Source organism: Oncorhynchus mykiss, chromosome 11, assembly GCF_057628025.1.
Source record: "Oncorhynchus mykiss isolate SJ-2025 chromosome 11, ASM5762802v1, whole genome shotgun sequence".
NCBI lineage: Eukaryota > Metazoa > Chordata > Actinopteri > Salmoniformes > Salmonidae > Oncorhynchus > Oncorhynchus mykiss.
Window position 1 is genome coordinate 55105683 of NC_143032.1, and position 15090 is coordinate 55120772.

The window sequence follows — 15090 nt, forward strand, 5'->3', positions numbered from 1 at the left end:
GTGTCACTGGGCAGCTCTCGGCTGTGCTTCGCTTTGTAGTCTGTAATGGTTTGCAAGTCCTGCCACATCCGCCGAGCATCGGTGCCAGTGTAGTACGATTCGATCTTAGTCCTTTATTGAAGCTTTGCCTGTTTGACAGTTCGTCGGAGGGCATAGCAGGATTTCTTATAAGCTTCCAGGTTAGAGTCTAGCCTTTAGCTCTAGCCTTTAGCTCAGTACGGATGTTGCCTGTAATCCATGGCTTCTGGTTGGGGTATGTACATACGGTCACTGTGGGGACGACATCATCGATGCACTTATTGATCAAGCCAATGACTGATGTGGTGTACCCCTTAATGCTATATACATTTTCCAGTCTGTGCTAGCAAAACAGTGCTGTAGTTTAGCATCTGTTTCATCTGACAACTTTTTTATTGATCTTGTCACTGGTGCTTCCTGCTTAAATTTTTGCTTGTAAGCAGGAATCAAGATGACAGAATTATGGTCAGATTTGCCAAACGGAGGGTGAGAGAGAGCTTTGTATGCCTCTCTGTGTGTGTAAAGGTGGTCCAGAGTTTTCTTCCATCTGGTTGCACATTTAACATGCTGATATAAATTTGGTAAAACGGATTTAAGTTTCCCAGCATTAAAGTCCCCGGCTACTAGGAGCGCCACCTCTGGGTGAGTGTTTTCTTGTTTGCTTATGGCGGAATACAGCTCATTCAATGCTGTTTTAGTGCCAGCCCCTGACTGTGGGGGTATGTAAACAGCTACGAAAAATACAGATGAAAACTCTAGGTAGACAGTGTGGTTTACAGCTTATCATGAGATGCATTACCTCAGGCGAGCAAAAGCTCGAGACTTCCTTAGATATCGTGCACCAGCTGTTTTTTACAAAAATACATAGTCCGCCGTCCCTTGTCTTACCAGACGCCTCTGTTCTATCCTGCCGTATAGCCAGCCAGCTGTATGTTGATAGTGTTGTCGTTCAGCCATGACGCCTTGAAGCATAAGATATTACAGTTTTGAATGTCCCGTTGGTAGTTTAATCTTCTGCGTAGGTCATCTATTTTATTGTCCAAAGATTGCACATTTGCTAGCAGAATGGAAGGAAGTGGGGGTTTATTCGATCGCCTACGAATTCTCCGAAGGCAGCCCGCCCTCCGGACCCTTTTTCTCCGCCTCCTCTTCACGCAAATCACGGGGATCTTGGCCTATTCTCGAGAAAGCAGTATATCGGTCCCGTCGGGCTCGTCAGACTTGTTGAAGGAAAAAAAGGATTCACAGTCCTGATGTCCAGAAATTATTTTCTGTCATAAGAGACGGTAGCGGCAACATTATGTACAAAATACATTTAAAAAAAAGTTGCAAATAAACAAACAAAAAAACACAAACCTTTGCCTTCTTCTCCGGTGACATTTTTATTTTTAGGAGACCGATATTAACATCTGTAGCTCAAGCAACAACCCAAAAAATTCAGCATCTCCACTTTCGCAGAAGTTATATAATTAAGAACAGTATCATGCAGGATTCAATAGTTGTAAGAGTTGTTGCCTTGTCCCTTTCTCTGAGATTGTCATTATATTGGAATCCAGAAAGAACAAACCTTTATCCTCAAACTAGTGATGCAGGATTATGCAGTCCCTGGGGTTATATCTGCGGGCTGATGGCATAGGGTCATTAAATATTGTGTGGCTGTAGGGCAGGTGGGTGGGAGGCGGGTTGAATAAAGAGAAACAATACCTTTAAAAAAATCCATAAATGTATAATTATTGTGCAATTTATATAGGCTACATTGATGTTTTTATTTCATTTTGGCTAAACTTTAGGGTTTAACTCTGTGCATGCCATATAGCCTACACAGCCAATCGCCAAAGTTTTTGGGAACGGGCAGATAGCCAAATAATGCTTTAACGGAAGCAAAAGGACATTGTTGAAGTTTAAATCAATAAGACAAAGACTGCAAAAGGAGAGTTGAAAACAAGAGGGAGGGCCAGAAATGTAATCTTTGGAAAAATTTTGGTGAAGTGATAAAATAGTATGATAGCAGTGTGTGATGATTGTGAGGCGCTATACACCTTCGACAGTCACAAGACAGGACATCATATAGGCCTATGGCATGTCAAGGGAACTGCAGCCTACTGTTTAGATGGGTTAATTGGAAACTGAAATCTGGACACTGACTGTAGGTTTATAACCTCTCACATAGCCTTAATAACTCCTGCAAAATGAAGCATTTCTTGCAGTAAAATGATACACAAAATGTAGGCAAAATCTGATCTAGCAAACAGGAATGGAGAAATATTACTTTTTTATTTCTGCATCTTGAGAGAATGCAACGCTCATTTAGATCAAATCTGTAGAGGTGCTGTCTTCACCATCAAAGCATCATAAAAGTTGACAGTATTTCAATCACATAAAATATGCATCGAAGCCAAACTGAAATCTTATCAGAAACACCTTGGGTCGTTTTCAAAACTTCTAAACTCAAACTGATGTCATTGGACATTTTGCTCATTATTGTATTTTCTCAACAGTTCCTTAAACCTCCTTGCTCAGCGAAAGGTTAAAGTGAAAACTCTATTACATTATTAGTCTTCTAGGGCAACATATAATAACAAAATAGAAGCTACATGTATCTAATTATAGACAAGTTGACTAAAAAATAGCCTACCAAAATGTTGGAAATTATAAGCCGAAACATACACTACATGAGCAAAAGTATGTGGACACCTACTTGTCGAACATCTCATTCAAAAATCATGGGCATTAAAATGGGGTTGGTCCCTCCTTTGCTTGTATAACATCCTTCACTCTTCTGGGAAGGCTTTCCACTAGATGTTGGAACATTACTGCTGGGACTTGCTTTCATTCAGCCACAAGAGCATTAGTGGGGTTGGACACTGAAGTTGGGCGATTAGGACTGGCTTGCAGTCGGCGTTCCTATTCAATCAAAAACGGTGTTCGATGGGGTTTAGGTCAGGACTCTATGCAGGCCAGTCAAGTTCTTCCACACCCATCTCGACAAACCATTTCTGTTTGGACCTCAATTTGTGCATGGGGGCATTGTCATGCTGAAACAGGAAAGGGCCTTCCCCAAACTGTTGCCACAAAGTTGGAAGCACAGAATTGTCTAGAACGTCATTGTATGCTATATCATTAAGATGTACCTTCAATGGAACTAAGGGGTCTAGCCCGAACCATGAAAATCAGCCCCAGAACATTATTCCTCCTCCACCAAACATTACAGTTGGCACTATGCATTCTGGCAGGTATCATTCTCCTGGCATCCGCCAAACCCAGATTTGTCCATCGGACTGCCAGATGGTGAAGTGTGATTCATCACTCCAGAGAACAGGGTGTCCACATACTTTTGTATATATACAGTTGAAGTTGGAAGTTTACATACACCTTAGGCAAATACATTTAAACTGAGTTTTTCACAATTCCTGACATTTAATCCCAGTAAAAATTCCCAGTCTTAGGTCAGTTAGGATCACCACTTTGTTTTAAGAATGTGAAATGTCAGGATAATAGTAGAGAATTATTTATTTCAGCTTTATTTCTTTCATCACATACCCAGTGGGTCAGAAGTTTACATATGCTCAATTAGTATTTGGTAGCATTGCCGTTAAATTGTTTAACTTGGGTCAAACATTTCAGGGAGCCTTCCACAAGCTTCCCACAATAAGTTGGGTGAATTTTGTCCCATTCCTCCTGACAGAGCTGGTGTAACTGAGTCAGGTTTGTAGGCCTCCTTGCTCGCACACCCCTTTTCAGTTCTGCCCACAAATATTCTATAGGATTGAGGTCAGGCTTTGTGAGGGCCACTCCAATACCTTGACTTTGTTGTCCTTCAGCCATTTTGCCACAACTTCCGAAGTACACTTGGGCTCATTGTCCATTTGGAAGACCCATTTGCGACCAAGCTTTAACTTCTTGACTGATGTCTTGAGATGTTGCTTCAATATATTCACATACATTTCCTCTCTCATGATGCCATCTACGCCCAATTTTTCAGTTTTTGATTTGTTAAAAAAGTTAATATCCAATAAATGTCGTTCCACTTCATGATTGTGTCCCACTTGTTGTTGATTCTTCACAAAAAAATACAGTTTTATATCTTTATGTTTGAAGCGTGAAATGTGGCAAAAGGTCGCAAACTTCAAGGGGGCCGAATACTTTCGCAAGGCACTGTAGATACTTTTGTACCTGTTTCCTCCAGCATCTTCACAAGGTCCTTTGCTGTTGTTCTGGGATTGATTTGCACTTTTCGCACCAAAGTACGTTCATCTCTAGGAGACAGAACACGTCTTCCTCCTGAGCGGTATGACAGCTGCGTAGTCCCATGGTGTTTATACTTGCATACTATTATTTGTACAGATGAACGTGGTACCTTCAGGCATTTGGAAATTGCTCCCAAGGATGAACAAGACTTGTGGAGGTCTACAATTTATTTTCTAAAGTCTTGGCTGATTTCTTTTGATATTCCCATGATGTCAAGCAAAGAGGCACTGAGTTTGAAGGTAGGCCTTGAAATACATACACATGTCCACTTCCAATTGACTCAAATGATGTTAATTAGCCTATCAGAAGCTTCTAAAGCCATGACATCATTTTCGTTTTTTTTCCAAGCTGTTTGAAAGCGCAGTCAACTTAGTGTATGTAAACGTCTGACCCAATGTAATTGTGATACAGTGAATTATAAGGTAAATAATGTCTGTAAACGAATGTTGGAAAAACGACTTGTGTCCTGCACAAAGTAGATGTCCTAACCGACTTGCCAAAACTATAGTTTGATAACAAGACATTTGTGGAGTGGTTGAAAAACGAGTTTTAATGACTCCAACCTAAGTGTATCTAAATTAGGCCCCAAGAAATCCTGCACCCCCTGTCAAAAAAAAAGTCCATTCTTACCAACTACTTAATTTTAATTTGTTTGTACATAGGCTGGTCATCTAGGGTCGTACCTGGAGACTTTCCATCACCATGAAGAAAAACAATGCACAATACAGTAATTGAGTACTGGAAAACATATATCAAGCAAGTATTTTTATATTCCACAATTATCATCAGATTAACTGTTCTGTACAGATACATTTAGTAAAAACAGAATCTCACAAAATTAGTGATTTGGACTAAAATAGACATCTTCAGCACGGGCAATTGTTTTTCTTCTGCACCCCCACTTCAGTCAAATTGCAGCACCCCCAACCCCAAACTACTTCCGGCGGCTATGGGTACATCATAGCAGAGGAGTTCCACAGAAAGACCCTCTCAGGCCATCTACTGTATGTCACCTACCCTGTCACTGTTTGTTGAGGCAGAAGACTGACACCAAAGTGTCAAATGGGAGGAGTGATGGAGGAGGGAGGTGCAGACATGGGAAAGATGCTAGAAAAGCATTGATACATTTCTGAAAAAGTGCCTGATAAAACCCAAGGCTGACACCACAGTGCCCCCTAGCGGTGCGGCAAATACTTGCATCACTCCCACCACTGATCTGTTCACACCACAGGAGGTTGGTGGCACCTTAATTGGGGAGGACGTGCTTGTGGTAATGGCTGGAGCGAAATAAGTTGAGACATTATGAGCCGTCCTCCCCTCAGCAGCCTCCACTGGTTCACCCATATACTGTACCTTTTGAAGAAGAAAAAAAAAAAGAGTATTACCCCTTTTCAATTCATATGTATTGCTCTGTGGGAAGTAGCTGATGACTAATAACAGGACACAAGACAGTCACAAGGAGGGAACAATCAATCTGATGCTACACATTGTACTGTACCTAAAATAAATCCATAAGAGGGTGACATACATAGCATGACTAGGTATTTCTTAAAACCAAGTAACCTTTCCCACACTTCTCAAAAAAAAACTATAGTGATTCCATTAAGTAGGCAGGTAGCCGACTGACTAAGGGTGCGTTCGTAAATTCACTCTGGCCATCGAATCGGATTTCAGAGCACTCTCGTCTGAATGTGCCAGAGCGCAGAATACCTGATTAATTTACAAATGTGCAACACCTGTTGAATATGGCCAGTGTCAATAAACATTGGCAAAAAAACATAACTGTTACAGTCACTAGGACCTCCAGAGTTGCGCAGCGGTCTAAGGCACTGCATCGCAGTGCTAGAGGCGTCACTACAGATCTGGGTTCGATCCCAGGCTGTGTTGCAGCCAGCTGCATCCGGGAGACCCATGAGGCAGCGCACATTTGACTCAGTGTCGTCCGGGTTAGGGGATGGTTTGGCCGGCTGGGATGTTCTTGTCCCATGGTGCGCTAGTGACTCCTTGTGGTGGCCGGGCGCATGTATGCTGACTTCAGTCACCAGCTGTACGCTACCTTTGCCTCTCCCGAGTCCTGTACGGGAGTTGGATCGATGGAACAAGACTAACTACCAATTGGGGAGAAAAAGGGATAAAGAGTTCAAAATTAATAACTGTTAGAGTCACTGACTCTAGTAGATAACATGAAAACAGCCTAATCAGCTATGCCAGGGTGAGTAAAATGGTCAGAGTGATGCGTTCTCTCATTTGTGTCTGGAAGTAGCTAGTGAGCCAGCCAACTTTAGCCAGTGAGCTTGACTGCCTTTGCGAATCAACCCTTCTTCACAGCTAGAGCGTCCAGTGTGCGTTCTGAATTCTCCCAGAGCGAAGCGCTGTGAATTTCTGAACAGACAATCTGAAAATGCTCCGAATTTACAAAACAACCCAGAGCACACTGACACACTGGAGGCAATTTACGTACACACCCTAAATATTCGAATTGAAAGTAGCCAACACAGTCAAGAACATGCTTTTGGAGATATACATTGACTATGGAAGAAGAATATGTAAGTGAAATATTGGGGAATGTAGATTGTTTTAACCCCCTTTTTCATGATTTCCAAGTGGTGGTTTCAGTCTTGTCCCATCACTGCAACTCCCTACAGACTCAGGAGAGAGCCATGCGTCCTCCGAAACAACCCTGCCAAGCAGCACTGCTTCTTGACATACCGCTCGCTTAACCGGGAAGCCAGCCGCATCAACTTATCGGAGGAAACACCGTCCAACTGGCGACCATGTCAGTGTGCATGTACCCGGCCCGTAACAGGAGTCTCTAGAGCACGATGGGACAAGGACATCCCCGGCCAGCCAAACCCTCCCCTAACCCGGACGAAGCTGGGCCAATTATGCGCGATGCAGTGCCTTAGACCGAAGCGCCACTCAGGAGGACCTAGATTAATTTTACGTTTAGAAGTGTTAGTGTTTTTTTAAAACTAAATTAGCTCCGATAGAGCTTTAGGTGTCTGAGCTTTTGCGTTCGCACTAAAGGCCACTTGGCTTAGACCTTGGCTATAGCCTAGGGATACGTCCCAATAATATCTCCTTTCTCCTGAAGTGTACACTCATTCTCTACTTCCCACAAATATAAAGTCATTGGATTGGTGGAGGCATGGGCTAGAGAGGGAGGATGCACATTGCGTAGCAAATAGCACCTTATTTCCCATGTAGTGCACTTCTTTTGTCTAAAGCCCTGGGGAGCTAACTTAAGGACACCTCTTTCAATGTTAAATTGGTACATTGAAAGAGGTTATGTGAATGTGTTTCTATGGGTACAACTCTGCAATCACTAATGGCTCAGGGCTTTTTTGTGTGATTACATGTTTCACAATGACAGTTAGTCGGAGGACTGATATCCTCACTTTTATCCTTCTGCTAGTCAATGCAACGTACTGAGATGCAGCCATATTACTATACATGTGAATGGATCAGTTTGTCCGAAGCAACCTAACACAGGCGTGAGACATAAAATGAACAGACCAGAAACAGTGATTGTGGTTCTTTTTCTTTCGCATTGTTTACTAAATGGGACTTCTTTCGCCATACAAAATAAATCCAGTACAGGGAACGTCCAACGCGGTAACGCCAGCGTCACAAAACAAATAAACATAAACTAAGCCGTTGACCAAAAGCGAAAGCAAAACAAACAGTTACTCCTGTCTTAGACTATCATCTACAGTCGTGGCCAAAGATTGAGAATGACACAAATAATAATTTCCACAAAGTCTGCTGCCTCAGTTTGTATGATGGCAATTTGCATATGCTCCAGAATTTTATGAAGGGTGATCAAATGAATTGCAATTAATTGCAAAGTCCCTCTTTGCCATGCAAATGAACTGAATCCCCCAAAAACATTTACACTGCATTTCAGGCCTGCCACAAAAGGACCAGCGGACATGTCAGTGATTCGCTCGTTAATACAGGTGTGAGTGTTGATGAGGACACGTCTGGAGATCACTCTGTCATGCTGACTGAGTTTGAATAACAGACTGGAAGCTTCAAAAGGACGGTGCTTGGAATCATTGTTCTTCCGCCAGTAAGATTGCACCTGAATCAACCATTTATCGGATCATCAAGAACTTCAAGGAGAGCGGTTCAATTGTTGTGAAGAAGGCTTCAGGGCACCCAAGAAAGTCCAGCAAGTGCCAGGACCGTCTCCTAAAGTTGATTCAGCTGCGGGATCGGAGGACCACCAGTACAGAGCTTGCTCAGGAATGGCAGCAGGCAGGTGTGAGTGGAACTGCACGCACAGTGAGGCGAAGACTTTGAGGATGGCCTGGTGTCAAGATGGACAGCAAAGAAGCCACTTCTCTCCAGGAACAACATCAGGGACAGACTGATATTCTGCAAAAGGTACAGGGATTGGACTGCTGAGGACTGGGTTAAAGTTATTTTCTCTGATGAATCCCCTTTCCGATTGTTTGGGGCATCCGGAAAAAAGCTTGTCCAGAGAAGACAAGGTGAGCGCTACCACCAGTCCTGTGTCATGCCAACAGTAAAGCATCTTGAGACCATTCATGTGTGGGGTTGCTTCTCAGCCAAGGGAGTGGGCTTGCTTCTCAGCCAAGGGAGTGGGCTCACTCACAATTTTGCCTAAGAACACAGCCATGAATAAAGAGTGGTACCAACACATCCTCTAAGAGCAACTTATCCCAACCATCCAGGAACAGTTTGGTGACTAACAATGCCTTTCCCAGCATGATTGTGCACTTTGCCATAAGGCAAAAGTGATAACTAAGTGGCTCGGGGAACAAAACATCTATATTTTGAGTCCATGACCAGGAAACTCCCCAGACCTTAATCCCATTGAGAACTTGTGGTTAATCCTCAAGAGGCGGGTGGACAAACAAAAAAAATTCTGACAAACTCCAAGCATTGATTATGCAAGAATGGGCTGCCATCAGTCAGGATGTGGCCCAGAAGTTAATTGACAGCATGCCAGGGCAGATAGCAGAGGACTTGAAAAAGAAGTGTTAACAATGCAAATATTGACTCTTTGCATCAACTTCATGTAATTGTCAATAAAAGCCTTTGATATTTATGAAATGCTTGTAATTATACTTCAGTATTCCACAGTAACATCTGACAAAAATATCTAAAGACACCAAAGCAGAAAACTTTGTGAAAATGAATATTTGTGTCATTCTCAAATCTTTTGGCCACGACTGTACACATAACAGTTACAGGAGGAACGCTTCTCTCTACCTAAAGCCTGCCTAGGCTAACAGAGAGACAAGGTGCCCAGTCACAGAAGCTTTCTCTGAGATAGGAAAAACCGACATCCGTCACTGAACTCACATGCCTTCCCTCCCAAGATCAACCCAGAGGGGCGTGCGCCAGACGAGACCTCCGGGTCTTGATGGGATAGCGCGTCTGCATTGCCGTGTGCTCTCCCCGATTGGTGAACCACCTGGAAATGAAAAGGTTGAAGTGACAGGAACCATCTTGTTATTCGGCTGTCCGTCTCTCGCATACCCGCCACCCACTGGAGGAGCGCATGATCCATGACCAGACGGAATCATCTTCCCAGGAGATGGGAATTCCAGGGCCCACTTAGTTGCCAGTCCTTCCCTCTCTATCGTACTTCCGCTCCCTGTTGGACAGCTTGCAGATTATGTATAGGACGGGAATTTCTTCCACCACATCCCCTTGGGACAGAACATCACCCAAGCCGGTTCTGGAGGTGTCAGTGTGGACAGTGTCTTGGCTTCCCATGTCCATACCACCCTCACCGGGTTCCTCTTTTTGTCATGTTGGTTAGTAGGGTGGCGATGGTGGCGGAGCTTGGAATGAACAGCCTGTAGTACCCCATTAGGCCAAAGAATGAGCAGCCCCCTTCTTGTCCCTGGGCCGCGGCCACTTCTGGATGGCCCGGTTCTTCTCCACCAGAGGTTTGATCAGACAGCTGCCGATGGTGTAGCCGAGGTATTCAGCCTCGTTCAGTCCCAGGTGGCACTTTGGAGGTGGTCCTTCCAGTCGTCACCGTGTATTACCAAGTAATCAATATAGGCGGCGAAGGCCTGGTGAGAACGTAACAGCATGTCCAAAAGCCTCTGGAAGGTGGCAGCTGCTCTGTGCAAGCCGAAGGGGAGGAAAACGTTTTGTGGCAGTCTTCGGGGGCCAGAGGAACCTGCCAGTACCCCTTTGTGAGGTTAAGGGTCGATATATAGCGGGATTTGCCAGGCCGCTCGATAAGCTCATCGATCCTCGGCATGGGGTAGGCGTTGAACCTAGAGATGGCGTTGTGGGCTCTGAAATCGTTGCAGAAGCAAATAGACCCATCGGGTTTCTATAGGCTGGACCATTTGATGACCTCCATCTTCCATCTCCCTCCCCTCTTTCCATACCATCTTCCGGCGTGCCTCTGGTACCCTGTAGGGTTAGAGATGGACCTTCTTCCCTGGCTCAGTGGCTATGCGAAGGCAGAGCAAGGAGGTCTGCCCCAGAAGGGGGGGAGAAGACTCGTTGGTTCTGGTGGACAACCTTTAAGGTCTCGCGTCTGTTGAGCCGTAAGAGTGGTGCCAAAAGGCACCTTTTCTGGCAGACGTTTCTCTCTGTCTGCCTTAAGTCCCATCACCTGTGCCTCTCGTTCCACATAGGCTTTCAACAGGTTGATGTGGTATATCTGCTGAGGGCGCCGTCATCCAGGCTGACTCACCCTGTAGTGGACGGGGGAGACTTGCTCTGTCACCACATATGGGCCCTGCCACTGAGCCTGGAGCCTGTGTTCCAGTGTGAGGATGAGGAAGAGTACCTTATCTCCTGAGCAGAACTGTCTCGGCTGGGCCGTTCTATTGTACGAGCTTGGTCATGTGTTCCCTCACCACCGGCCATATCGCTGCCATTCGGTCCTTCATGAAGATCACGTGTTCGATGAGGGAACAGTACGGGCAGGGCTGGTTCTCCCAGGCAATCCAAGGATGCCGCGACAGGGCTGCCCATAGAGCAGCTCGAAAGACGAGAAGCCCGTGGACACCTGGGGGACCTCCCGGAGCACGAACATGAGGTGGGGCAACAACATATCCCAATTCTTCCCGTCCCAGTCCACCACCTGGCGTAGCATGCTTTTGATGGTTTTCTTCAGCCCGTCCGTCTGGGGATAGTACACACTGGTTCTTATTTGTTTGACCCGGTCGGTATAAGTGACAGATCCTTCATCAGTCTGGACATAAACGGTGTGCCCTGGTCGGTCAGGATGGTGGCCGGGAGGCCCACTCGGGAGAACATGAGATACTGTTCCTTTGCTTTGGCTTTCATTGATATCAAGGGAATAGCCTCTGGGAACTTTGTTGAGTAGTCCACCACCAAGATATACTCATGTCCGCATGTCAAATGCAGAAGGGGTCCCACCAGGTCCATGGCTATGTGTTCAAACAGGGTCTCTATAATTGGGAGAGGGATAAGAGGGTTACGGTATGTTCGCTTGGGAGCAGTGCGTTGGCAAGTGCCACAAGATTTGCAATACTTAGCGACATCTTGGGTAATCCGCGGCCAATAGAAACGCCACAACTGATCTTCTCCCTGGTGAGGTACCCCCCTAGTACATGTGTAACACTACATCTCTGTATGAATGGGGCACCATTAGCAGATCCTGTTCTACCCCTCTACGTTTGGCCACCCAGTACAAGAGACCCCACTTGATGGCGTAATAAGGAGTGGTTACCTCACCCTCCGAGCCGATACTCCTCCCATCTATCCTTTTCACCTTCCGCATTACCTGGTGAAGGTCAGGGTCCCAGGGTTGGGAGGTTCCGAATTGGCCCATTAGCTCTTCCAACAGGGTGAAGTTGTGTGTGTTGGGGCAAGAGAGGCTGCGCTCCTGGTCGGGGCCAAACCCCTTAATGGTGCTCTCCCTCGATGACTCCTGAAACACCTGGCATAACTGCTCCCTCTGGAGCTCCCACGAGTTGCTCTCATACCCCTCGTAAACAAATAAACAAACTAAGCCGTTGACCAAAAGGCTGTGGCCTAAAAGGTTAAACGAAACAACAAACCGTTACTTCTATCGTCTACACATAACAGTTACAGGAGGAACGCTTCTCTCTACCTAAAGCCTGCCTAGGTTAACAGAGAGAATGTGCCCAGTCACAGAAGTTCTCTGCGGTAGGACACACCAATGTCCTTACAGGTTCCCATCTCTACTCCCAATCCTCACCTAGCTCCTCTCCTGGCACACCTATATAGACGAAGACACAAAGCAATTAGTGGCCCCAGCTGCGTACTAATTGGCTTTCCACTGAGTACCTATCCCCTGAGGAGGGTGCTATCGTGTCGTCTTTCTCCGGCTGGTCACTGAACTCTCACATACATTACTTGATCATGATAAGATTGCTTTTTCCAGAAGGGTATTTTCTATATCTATAAACAACTAGGAAATTAGGATTCCCAAGTGGGACACTGTATGCCAAAGTGGAAACCCTTTCACAATGCTTGTATACTCTGCAACAGGCGTCAGTCAAAGTTAAACAAATCATTTCACAGAATGGGTAGATCTCAAGTCCAAGGGGAAGAATCAAATCAAATGTATTTATATAGCCCTTTGTACATCAGCTGATATCTCAAAGTGCTGTACAGAAACCCAGCCTAAAACCCCAAACAGCAAGCAATGCAGGTGTAGAAGCACGGTGGCTAGGAAAAACTCCCTAGAAAGGACAAAACCTAGGAAGAAACATAGAGGAACCAGGCTATGTGGGGTGGCCAGTCCTCTTTTGGCTGTGCCTGGTGGAGATTATAACAGAACATGGCCAAGATGTTCAAATGAAGATGTTCAAATTAAGAACTTCTGGATAAAGCAGTACTGTGACTCCAGTACTGTGCTTCCGGAGAAAGCTGACTCCAGTGCTTTGCTTTTGGAGCACACTGACTCCAAGGTTCTGGCTGGTTCAACCCTGAACTCATCTTCAGCAAGTAGGAGTGAGTCACCCATAGCAGAACCCAGTTCATCCGCTGTTCCTAGAGGACATCTTTCATCTGGCTCTGTAGAAGAGAAAACACTTGAGACCAGAGCAGATTATAGTCATAGTCAGAACTCTCCTCTGCTTAGTAAGAGTGAGGCTGTACTGCAAGAGGTCAGTCAATTCAATTGGAGTTGGTGCTTTCCGCAAATGCCAGAGTGGGAACTCCCAACCTCTACTGGTTTTCTGTGATCCAAACCTGGAGCCCTGCACCAAAGAGATCTTATCTCAGATTGTGAATAGGTCAGAAATGTCATACTTGGAATCCACATCCAGTGTTGTTGAAAATTCCTCTTACAACTCCCTTGAAGTCTGTGACTTTTTCGATGGTATCATGTCTTACCTAGAAGACATGCCCGTGTCCAGTTCCCCATAGGAGTGTTAATCCAGCCTCAGTCATTGAGAAGCTCTCAAGTGACAAGTTCCAGATGAAGGCAAGCAACTAAGTCAGAAAAATACTGATCAAATCCATCAATAGCGTCCCCAGCAAAGTCGGTTCAAGCCAGACCGATTCTCAGATGTTGCCAGCTAACATTCACCATTTCCTCGAAGCATACAGATTCAGCTGCTTCTACAATGTTATGGCAGGCAGGCTCAATGCTTAAACAGTGATGAGAAAACCTCAGAGGCCACAGCTATAAGTTCACATTCTGGTGTAGAAATATCTGAGAAGAAAATCTGGACAACTGCATAGGACTATTTACCACAATGTGAAGGCAAAGATGAGGGATTATTTGTCATTGCAAAGACAAGCCAAAGCCACGAAGGCTCAAGCCAAAAATACCCTCAGCCATATTCTGGTTTCCATTCAGAAAGAACTGTAAAAAACAGTGACTGCAGGAGAGCTTTCACAAATAAAGAAAGTAGTTGGAACTATGCTGGAGGACGTTGAGAAGATAAGCAGCGAATGTGGTGAGGAACTGGTCTATCAAGAGTCACGGTGGTCTTCCTCCTCATCTGCCAAGTTAAGTCAGAGTGGGAATTTTCACTCCCTGGCACTCCCTCCCATCCCTTCCGAGTTAACCGAGATTACTGCTCAGCCCATTGTAAAATGCTCAGTCATTGAAATTAGAGAATATACTGTACTAAGCCAAAAACATATGGTGTTTGATGCCAGAACAAGCATGTCTGCGATAGTGGATACCATCACAAAGAAGGTATATCCAGAGAAAGAAGGGCAGGTTACATCTCACCTGGATCTGACAGCCGAAATAGCTAGACTGGAGGAACTCATATCTCAGTGTAGGATTGGCGCTCTCTACTGTGATCTCAGTCACCAAGTCAACCGCATCATTTCTAAGAGTAACTTGGCCCCTCTGGTACTGACAGTGCCGGCTGGAACGAGTGCATCTGATACGGTCCCTGTGAAGCTGAATGACAAGAAAGTGGGGAAGCTTACAATTTATGTGCTGGTTTAGCTGTTTGCAGAGGTGTCGATGAGCTTGGCTCAGGGAGCCCGGGTGTATGCCAGAGTTTCTGAAGATAGTTTCATGTTCTTCTTCTCCATCAGTATTTAGTGACACAATCAGTGTCTTTACCAAGTTATGGTAAACCAGGTCATGGACTCTGTGGTTTCTGATGCACAAAGTAGAGGGTCCTTTCCAACCGAATCTCTAACCACTTTAACTGATGAAGGCAGTCTATTGAGTGGCAAGTCCTCCCCTTGGCTGTCTCTCTCTAGCTCCATTATGGCAACAAGTGAGACCGCCAATGCAGCACGAACCTTTAAGGCCTACATGGATGGAGAGGAAGTGGAAACGTCCCACTTCCAACTCCATCCTCTGATAACTCACACAGTGATGAAGACTTCCCCGGCCTCATCAGCATGTTAGTG

At 45.2% G+C, this 15090-nt stretch overlaps 1 long non-coding RNA gene across 1 annotated transcript; it reads right to left on the reverse strand.

The window, feature by feature from the left end:
• Positions 1 to 4902: 4902 nt before the first annotated feature.
• Positions 4903 to 12496, reverse strand: LOC149979632 (uncharacterized). Its single transcript, XR_016484278.1, has 3 exons — positions 12020 to 12496; positions 9601 to 11684; positions 4903 to 5619 (listed from the first exon to the last, which is right to left on the reverse strand). It is a non-coding gene; the product is annotated as an uncharacterized LOC149979632 (long non-coding RNA).
• Positions 12497 to 15090: the final 2594 nt, after the last annotated feature.